Here is an 8,501-nt window from a genome sequence, read left to right as displayed (position 1 = left end):
ATCAACATGAAAATAGAATTACTCTGTACTTCTTTCACTCTTATTCTGCTGCATCTCAGGAAAATGAAAAAAATCACACCACATTAATGTCTTTCTCTAAAAGTTTTCCAAAGCTTTAGGTACAAAAATTAAATGAGTATACAGATATCGTTTCAATTTCCCTGCATAATGCACTCACATCTGTGATTAAAAAGGAAATAATTCTGTTTCTGGTCTGGCAGGTAAGAAATTTAGAAGTTGCCACTCTGTCCTAACAACAAATAAAAAACTGGGCAAACAAAAATCAACAGTTCTTCTTACATCTATTAAAGAAGTGAGGTCACAGGATAAACCGCTGCCCCCAAAACTGAAGATACAGACAGGCAAATACAGAGAATCAGAACTTAGCAGAGCTAAGAACACCCAGTAGCAGGGTAGGAACACCTGATTTGCTGGAGGCTCAGTGAGGACAAGTCTGAGACCTAAAAACTACAGGGGGACCCAGGCATAAGAGAGCCACAGCACTTTTGTGAGTTTTACCTCTAGGAAATCTACCAGATCTTCACAGTGAACATTGGACAAAAATCCCCTCATGCTTTTGGCAAGGGAAGGGGAAATGGAATTATTTTTTAACTCGCGTTGTCTTCATGAGAAACTATCTGGACAGCCTAAGCTGCTGGGGTTTAAGAGAGCCTAACCTACCTGCAGGAAGAGAAATATTCAATGCCAGCACCCTCTAGTCTTCCTGTTCAATTTAAGGAGGGAAACAAAAATGAGAAGCACTGGAGATGTTCACAGTTGAGATGCGCAGGCTCATGAAAACACTGCACCTCATCATAGGATTATACAATGCTCCCCTTTCCCCACACTTTATCAGTACACTACTACAAGCCTACTTATTGGAGTTTCATCAGTACACCAGGGCTCGGTTTTAACAACAACAAAAAAATTATAAAGTACACTAAAAAACAAATACAGTTTGAAGAGACATAGCAAGCATCAGAGCCAGATTCAGATATGGCAGGTATGTAGAATTATCAGACCAGAAATGTAAAACAACTATCATTAATACACTAAGCACTCTAATAGAAAAAGTACACAACATGCAAAAACACATGGGCAGTGTAAGCAGAGAGATGGAAATTCTACGAAATAATCAAGATGAAATGCTAGAGATCAAAAGCACTGTAACAGAGAAACGAAGAATGCCTTTGCTAGAGTCATTGGTAGGCTAAACATGGCTGAAGAAAGAATCTCTCAGCTTCAGGATATGACAATAGAAACTTCCAAAACTGAAAAACAAGGAGAAAAAAAGAATGAAAACAAAACACAACGGAATATTCAAGAACTATGTGACAATATAAAAGGTGTAACACACGCATAATGAAAATACCAAATGGAAAAGGAAGAGAGGAAGGAACAGAAGCAATACTTAAAGCAATAAAGACTGAAAATGTACCCAATTTAACATCAGACACCAAACCACAGATCCAGGAAACTGAGAGAACACCAAGCAAGATAAATGCCAAAAAAGAAAAGAAAAGAAAAGAAAAGAAAAGAAAAGAAAAGAAAAGAAAGAAAGAAAGAAAGAAAGAAAGAAAGAAAGAAAGAAAGAAAGAAAGAAAGAAAGAAAGAAAGAAAGAAAGAAAGAAAGAAAGAAAGAAAGAAAGGCCTACACTAGACATATTATATTCAAACTCCAGAAAATCAAAGATAAAGAAAAAAATCTTGAAAGAAGTCAAGAGAAAAAATAAAACACCTTAGCTATGAAGGAGCAAAGATAAGAATTACATCCCACTTCTCCTCAGAAACCATTCATGCAAGCAGAGAGTGAAGTGAAATATTTAAAGTATAAAGAGCAAAAAAAAAAAAAAAAAAAAAGCAACCTAGAATTGTGTAACCCATGAAATTATACTTTAAAAGCAAAGGAGAAATAAAATCTTTCTCAGACAAACAAAAATTGAGGAAATTTGTTGCCAGAAGGCTAAGAAATGTTAAAAAAAAAAAAAAAAAGTTCAGAGAGAAAAAAATATATAGATCGGAAATTCAGATCTACATAAAGAAAGAAAGAGCATCAGAGAATGAATGAGTGAAGGTAAAATAAAAACTTGTATTTTTCTTATTAATCGATCCAACAGATAACAGTTTGTTCAAAATAATAATAGCAATAATGAATTTGATTATATATGCTTATATATTAGTGAAATGAGTAACAGCAATGATACAAAATATATGAGGGTGGAATTATACATTTGTCAAAACCCATATAATGTACAATATTAAGTGAACCCTAATGTAAACTAATGAACTTTGAACATGTTTGGGGAGCTAGGAACTTTGCATTTTCCTCTGAATTTTTCTATGAACCTTAAAGTACTCTAAAAAATAAAGTTTATTAATGTTTAGAAAACACAACACACTGAGATGTTCTATACACCCACACAATGGGCAAAATCAAAAATGACATCACCAAATGTTGGTGAGGATGTGAGGCAACTGGAATTCTCAAATATTGCTACCTTGAAATTAATGCTTGGCAGTTTCTTATAAAGTTAAACATACAGCTACCTATTGACACAGCAATTCAATTCCTATGTATTTCTTCTAGACAAATGAAAACCAATTGCCATAATAAAAGTTATACAAAAATGTTCAAACAACTTTTTTCACAATAGCCAAACAACAGAAACAATCTAAATGTCCATCAACAGGACAATGAATAAACAAATTATGATATATTCATACAAAGGAATACTACACAGCAATAAGAATGAACTACCGATACATAGAGTAACATGTACAAGGAATCTTCAAAAAAGCTCATGGAAAGATTTATGTTATCTTTTAATTCTATTTTTCCATGAACTTTTTGAAATAGCCTTGTATAAATCTCATAGGCAAAATGCTGACAAAAGGTAGCAAAATGCTGAGAATAATAAATAATAATTTATGTTAAGAGAAAACGTATTCAACATTATATGTCATTATGAAATTGCAAATTAAAACAAGATACCACTTCACACCTATTAGAATGGCCCGAATCCAAAACACTAACACAAGCAAATGCTGTCAAGGATGGGAAGCAACAGGAACGCTTTCATTGCTGGTGGGAGTACAAAATGGTATAGCCACTTTGAAAGACAGTTTGGCAGTTTCTTACAAAACTAAACATACTTTTACCATAAAATCCAATATTCACACTCCTTCTTGTTTACCCAAATGAACTGAAAACTTATGACCACACTGAAACCTGCACACAGATGTTTATATCGGCTTTATCCGTAATTACTAAAACTAGGAAGCAACCAAAATGTCCTTCAGTAGGTGTGTGAATAAATAAACTGTGGTATATTCACACAATGGAATACTATTCAGCCCTAAAAAGAAATGAGCTATCAAGCCTTAAAAATAAGTGGAAGAAACTTAAATGTATATTACTAGGTGAAAGAAGCTAATCTGAAAGGGTACACATTGTTTGATTCCTACTATATGATATCCTGGGAAAGGCAAAATCTAGAAATGGTGAAAAGATCAGTGGTTGCCAGGAGTTGGGGGGGAAAGGAGGGGAAAAAAAGGCAGGGCACAGAGGATTTTTAGGGCAACAAAACTATTCTATATGATACTACAAGGGTGGATACATGTTGTTATACATTTGTAAAAACCCATAGAACATATAACACCAAGAATGAGCCCTGATGTGAACTATTGACTTTGGGTGATAATGATGTGTCAACGTAGGTTCATTGATTGTAACAAATGTACCAGTCTGGTGGGGATATTGACAGTGGACGTAGTGCAGACAGGAGGTGTATGCAAACTTTTGGAACTTTCCACTCAATTTTGCTGTGAATCTAAAACTTCTCTTTTAAAAAGAAAGTAAAGAATTAAATAAAGTGGTTTCTGATGAAAAGAGTGGGTATCACTCTAGCAGGCAACGGTAGTACACAGTAAAAAAGAAAAGGAAGAGTCCAGTAAATACCTATGATGCAAGAAAAGAGTATTAATTCACTACAGAATGGGACTTATGAGAAAATATCCCTAAGGCTGAGATCGAGATCATGAAAAACTAGCAGAAACTTTGTGGGACTGTACTCATAAATGGAATGTCAGCATAAGTTGGCACAATTTATACAGCTGGGACAGAAAGGAGAGGAAAGTTAAAGTTGATATAATTATACATAAAAGCATTTACAATTCCACTGAAGTGTATGTTGACACTAGATTGATGAAAAATCTAGGAGACAAATATTTTATTTTCAAGAGAATTTTTAAGAATATTGTAAACTGAATATCACGCTTCTGCTACTCCAAGAGTCAGCTTCTCTCCTCTACTGGTGACAACTTCAGAGGACTACAACTCTCAGCATCACTTGGGTCTGTGTAGTTTCTAGGTCCTTTGGAAGAACTATAAATCCAGATATTTTAAGCTATTAGTAGTACAAATCAGCCAGGCTATTTTCAGTTTAATGTGGCCTTTGACCAATCAAAGTAAGTGATGAATTAACCCTGCGCATCAGCACCATTAATGTTTATTGATTATTTAAAAATCATTATAAAACAAAATAGCACTACCAGTTTGACACTCACTTTTTAGATAACAATTTTGTTCATCTGTATTTACTTTTTTTGTTTATGTGTATTTATTTCCCCATATGTTAGTTAATTAATACATAAATACATAGATCTGTACACATTCTCCTCCTACAGTTTGCTGCTTAAAATGTATAAAATTCATTTTCTTTTGATTGTTAGCATATTTGTTCCAGAATCTGTTAGTGCTCTTACTCATTTTGACAATGTGTTAATTACTGACAAAAATAAAGTTTTGATTATACAGTCATTATATCCACAAACACTTGGAAAGTTTTCCTTATCTCTTAAGAAAAGTAGTGGTACAGATTAAAAAGCCACTCACCCATTAAAGATGGTAGCTGACAATCATAAACCACTTCATTCTGCTTCTTGTCTCTTTACATTTGCGACTTGACGCTAAATTCTAAATTTAATAACATATTCCTTTTTCTTTCTCCAATGCCTCCAAAAAATTTTCCCCAATATGTAAGGGACTAAAATGCTATCTAACTCTCCTGAGTCCTTATCCTAAATAATCATTGCTCAGCAGGCAGGCGGCATGTATCCCTACAGACATGTGATTCAAATCGAGAAAAAGAGAAGTCTTGCTGAAGGGACTTTTACATTCAAACATGACACCTTCGTAGATCTCTGAGAGCTCTGGTGCAGCTATTCTGCTTGTTGTCAGTTTTAGTCACTGAAATACTGCCACCTTCAGGAAGAAATTTGGAAATCTTCAGTTGCATTCTCCCCTGGGAATCCTTAAATCCAAACTCGACACTTCCCTTTTTTAAGCATAGCTGTGAAGTATCCTATTAAGATTTTTTCTTATATATCTAGCTAAGATATTAGTAATCTATATCTGTAGATGTTTCTACCTTAATAGTCTTTTTTCCTCAAAACAACTAGACATTACAGTGCAAAGCTGCCTAGAAATAATAAATGGAAGAAAATTCACTATTATTAATCAAATAAAAACTACCTCAATTAGACGACGGATTTCCAGGTATTACATTATAAAACATGAAGAACAAGCTCCAAAATATTTTCTGTGCTCAAATAATGAAATATACATATAGAAAATCTAGGAACAAGGTTTAAAAAAATAATTCCAAAACCAATATATATATATATATATATATATATATATATATATATATATATATATATATATATATATATTTTTTTTTTTTTTTTTTTTTTTTTTTTTTTGGACCGCTAAGGGAATCGCGACCCTCGCACGGTGGCGCTCAGCCAGTGAGCGCGCCGGCCATCCCTATACAGGATCCGAACCGCGGACGCGGCGCCACCAGTGCCCCACTCTCCCGGGTGAGCCACAGGCCGGCCCCCAAGTTATATATTTTACAATAAAAATAAATAAATGAATGAATTTAAGTAAGGCTTCTAGAATACTTTTTTCCCCCTTTACATTTTAGGACCTCCTTCATTTATGTGTCAACATAAAAATTTAAAGTAGCTCTGTGCTAGATTTCTGGCATTTAAATTGAGTATTTTCAGTTTACATCAAAACCATAGAGTTTCTCTGTCTCTCGCTCTCTCCCCTTCTCCACCCAACTCTTGTTTTGTTTCTTTGACAAGTTCAGGTCTCTATTTTATTAATCTGCTCTTGATGTAATTTTATCACTTATCCTTTTACTTATTCTTTTCTATCTTCTTTCCCATCTTCCTCCTCTCTTCATTGGTTTATTTTTCCTTCCTGTAGAAAGTCCACTGTAATTTGCCAGTTTATTTTATGTCCTAAAAGCTATGTATGCAGTGCCCTCTTTCTTCTTTCTTCGTATTAAAATTTCTCCACTATCAGAAAATGCCAACAAGTACTTTCCAAAAACACAGGATTTTTTTTTTAAACAATTACTATTATTGTAAAATGTCAGAAATATTTTACAAAACACTAATTATATAGTCTGATTGGAAAAGACACACATATAAAACTTTCTCTTATTTTAATCCTCTAATGCAACTTGATGGTAACAAAGATGTCAGATCTCCCAGATTATTTTAAAACTTGTATAAATTAAAATCTCAGTGTGATAATTTTGGGAGAAAAGAAAAACTTTACAAAATAACTTTGACATTCACCAAAAGGAATGGACTGAAAACAATAACCATTACAAATCAAGTTTTTTTGGGGAAAAAAAAGATTACTAAAGGAGAACGCACACTAGTCTATATTAAAATATGTAATAAAATAATAATTAAAGCTACATGGAATTGATGTCTGAAAAGAACAGGTGAATAGAGCAGAAAGTGATCCTAGTATAGCTAAACAATTTAGTATGCATTAAAACTATCATTTTTAAAAAGTGGGAAAAGATTCCTTTTTTAAAAAATGATAAAACAGTCGGTTAACTATTTGAAAAAAACAATGAAATTAGAACTTTTGCCTCATAAGTACACCAAAATAAATCCCAGAAGAAGTAGAATGAACTATTTTTTAAATAAGGGTCTATTTAAAAATACAGGTGACTATTTATTGAATTACAATGTAGGTAAGGAAGAAACAATACAGAAAAAAAATTAACATGTGGGTTAACATAAAAATAAAAATTAAAAGCATCTCTGTTTAAAACATCAGAAGTATAATTAAAAGGCATCATAAATATAATTAAAATGCAAATGGTCAACTTGGAAAAAATATTTTTAATATTAATGGCAAAACCTTACCCCTGAAGATATTTTATCATAATAAGATAAATGCCCATACAGCAGAAAACGAGCAAAGGTCATAAACAGACAATTCAAAAGAAACATTCTTGTCTAATACATATTTTTAAATATTCAATCTCATTAGTAGTCAAAAATACAAATTAAAACAGCAAGTTTTGCCTTTAAAATTGATTGATATTTTTAAAATTATAATATCTGGTTTCAGCAAGGGTGTTGCAAAAATCGTACTCACATACAACACTTATGGATGACAATTTGACAATGTGTATCTAGAGTCTTAATGCCCTTACCTTTTGACCTAGCAATTCTTAAGTCTTGCATGTCCAGGGAAGCAATCAATATGTAAAAGAAATTTATGTACAAGAATCATCACAGCTAGGATTGGTAAAATAAATAATAGTACACACATATAATGGAATACTTATTCAGTTTTAAAAATAATTCCATGGAAAGATGTTCAAGTATTTACTAAGTGATTAAACAGTTATTAAACAATATTACAGAATAATTGTAGTGTATACTTACATACAAAGACAGAAAAGACTAAAAATAAATTGCTACTTGATATTTTTTTCCTGAGCGGCAAGACTCTGGTTAATTTCTTTACTTTTAAAAAATACTTTGTTTTTTTCAATTTTTCTACAATAATATGACATTTTAAGCAGAAAAAAGCTTGTTTGTAAACCGTTGAAAACACTTGTTTCAATTCCATTTTTAAATCAAATATACTAGTGGAAAAGAAGAAATATCATATGTAACATACATTTTTAAAAAATGATCTCTTTGTCCAAACCCACAGAATGTACTACACAAACAATGAACCGTAATGTAAACTACCGACTTTTGGGTGACAGGATGTGTCAATGTAGGATCACGGATTTTAACCACTGTATCACACTGATCTGGGATATTGATAGTGGAGGAAGTTGCGCCTGTGTGGGGACAGGGCTATATGGTAACTCTACTTTCTGCTCAATTTTGCTGTGAATCTAAAACTGCTCTAAAAAAATTAAGTAGAGAAAATTATTTCCAGAATGCAAATTGGATGCAAAGTAGATCTGACACTGCATAATAATAGAAATATAAAAACAATACTGAAGAGAAGAAGTCTTTGGAGTATGCTGAACAGATGCCTAATAAATTTTTGGATATCAATTGCTTTAAGCAAGTCTGTATCTCACATAATGAGTATGAAATTAAGATATAATATTTCTCATTTGCCTTCTTACCCCCGTAGATGGAAGGAAGGTAACCTGTAACAG

This window comes from Cynocephalus volans, chromosome 1 (assembly GCF_027409185.1).
Source record: "Cynocephalus volans isolate mCynVol1 chromosome 1, mCynVol1.pri, whole genome shotgun sequence".
NCBI lineage: Eukaryota > Metazoa > Chordata > Mammalia > Dermoptera > Cynocephalidae > Cynocephalus > Cynocephalus volans.
Note: the sequence above shows the minus strand (reverse complement) of the source record.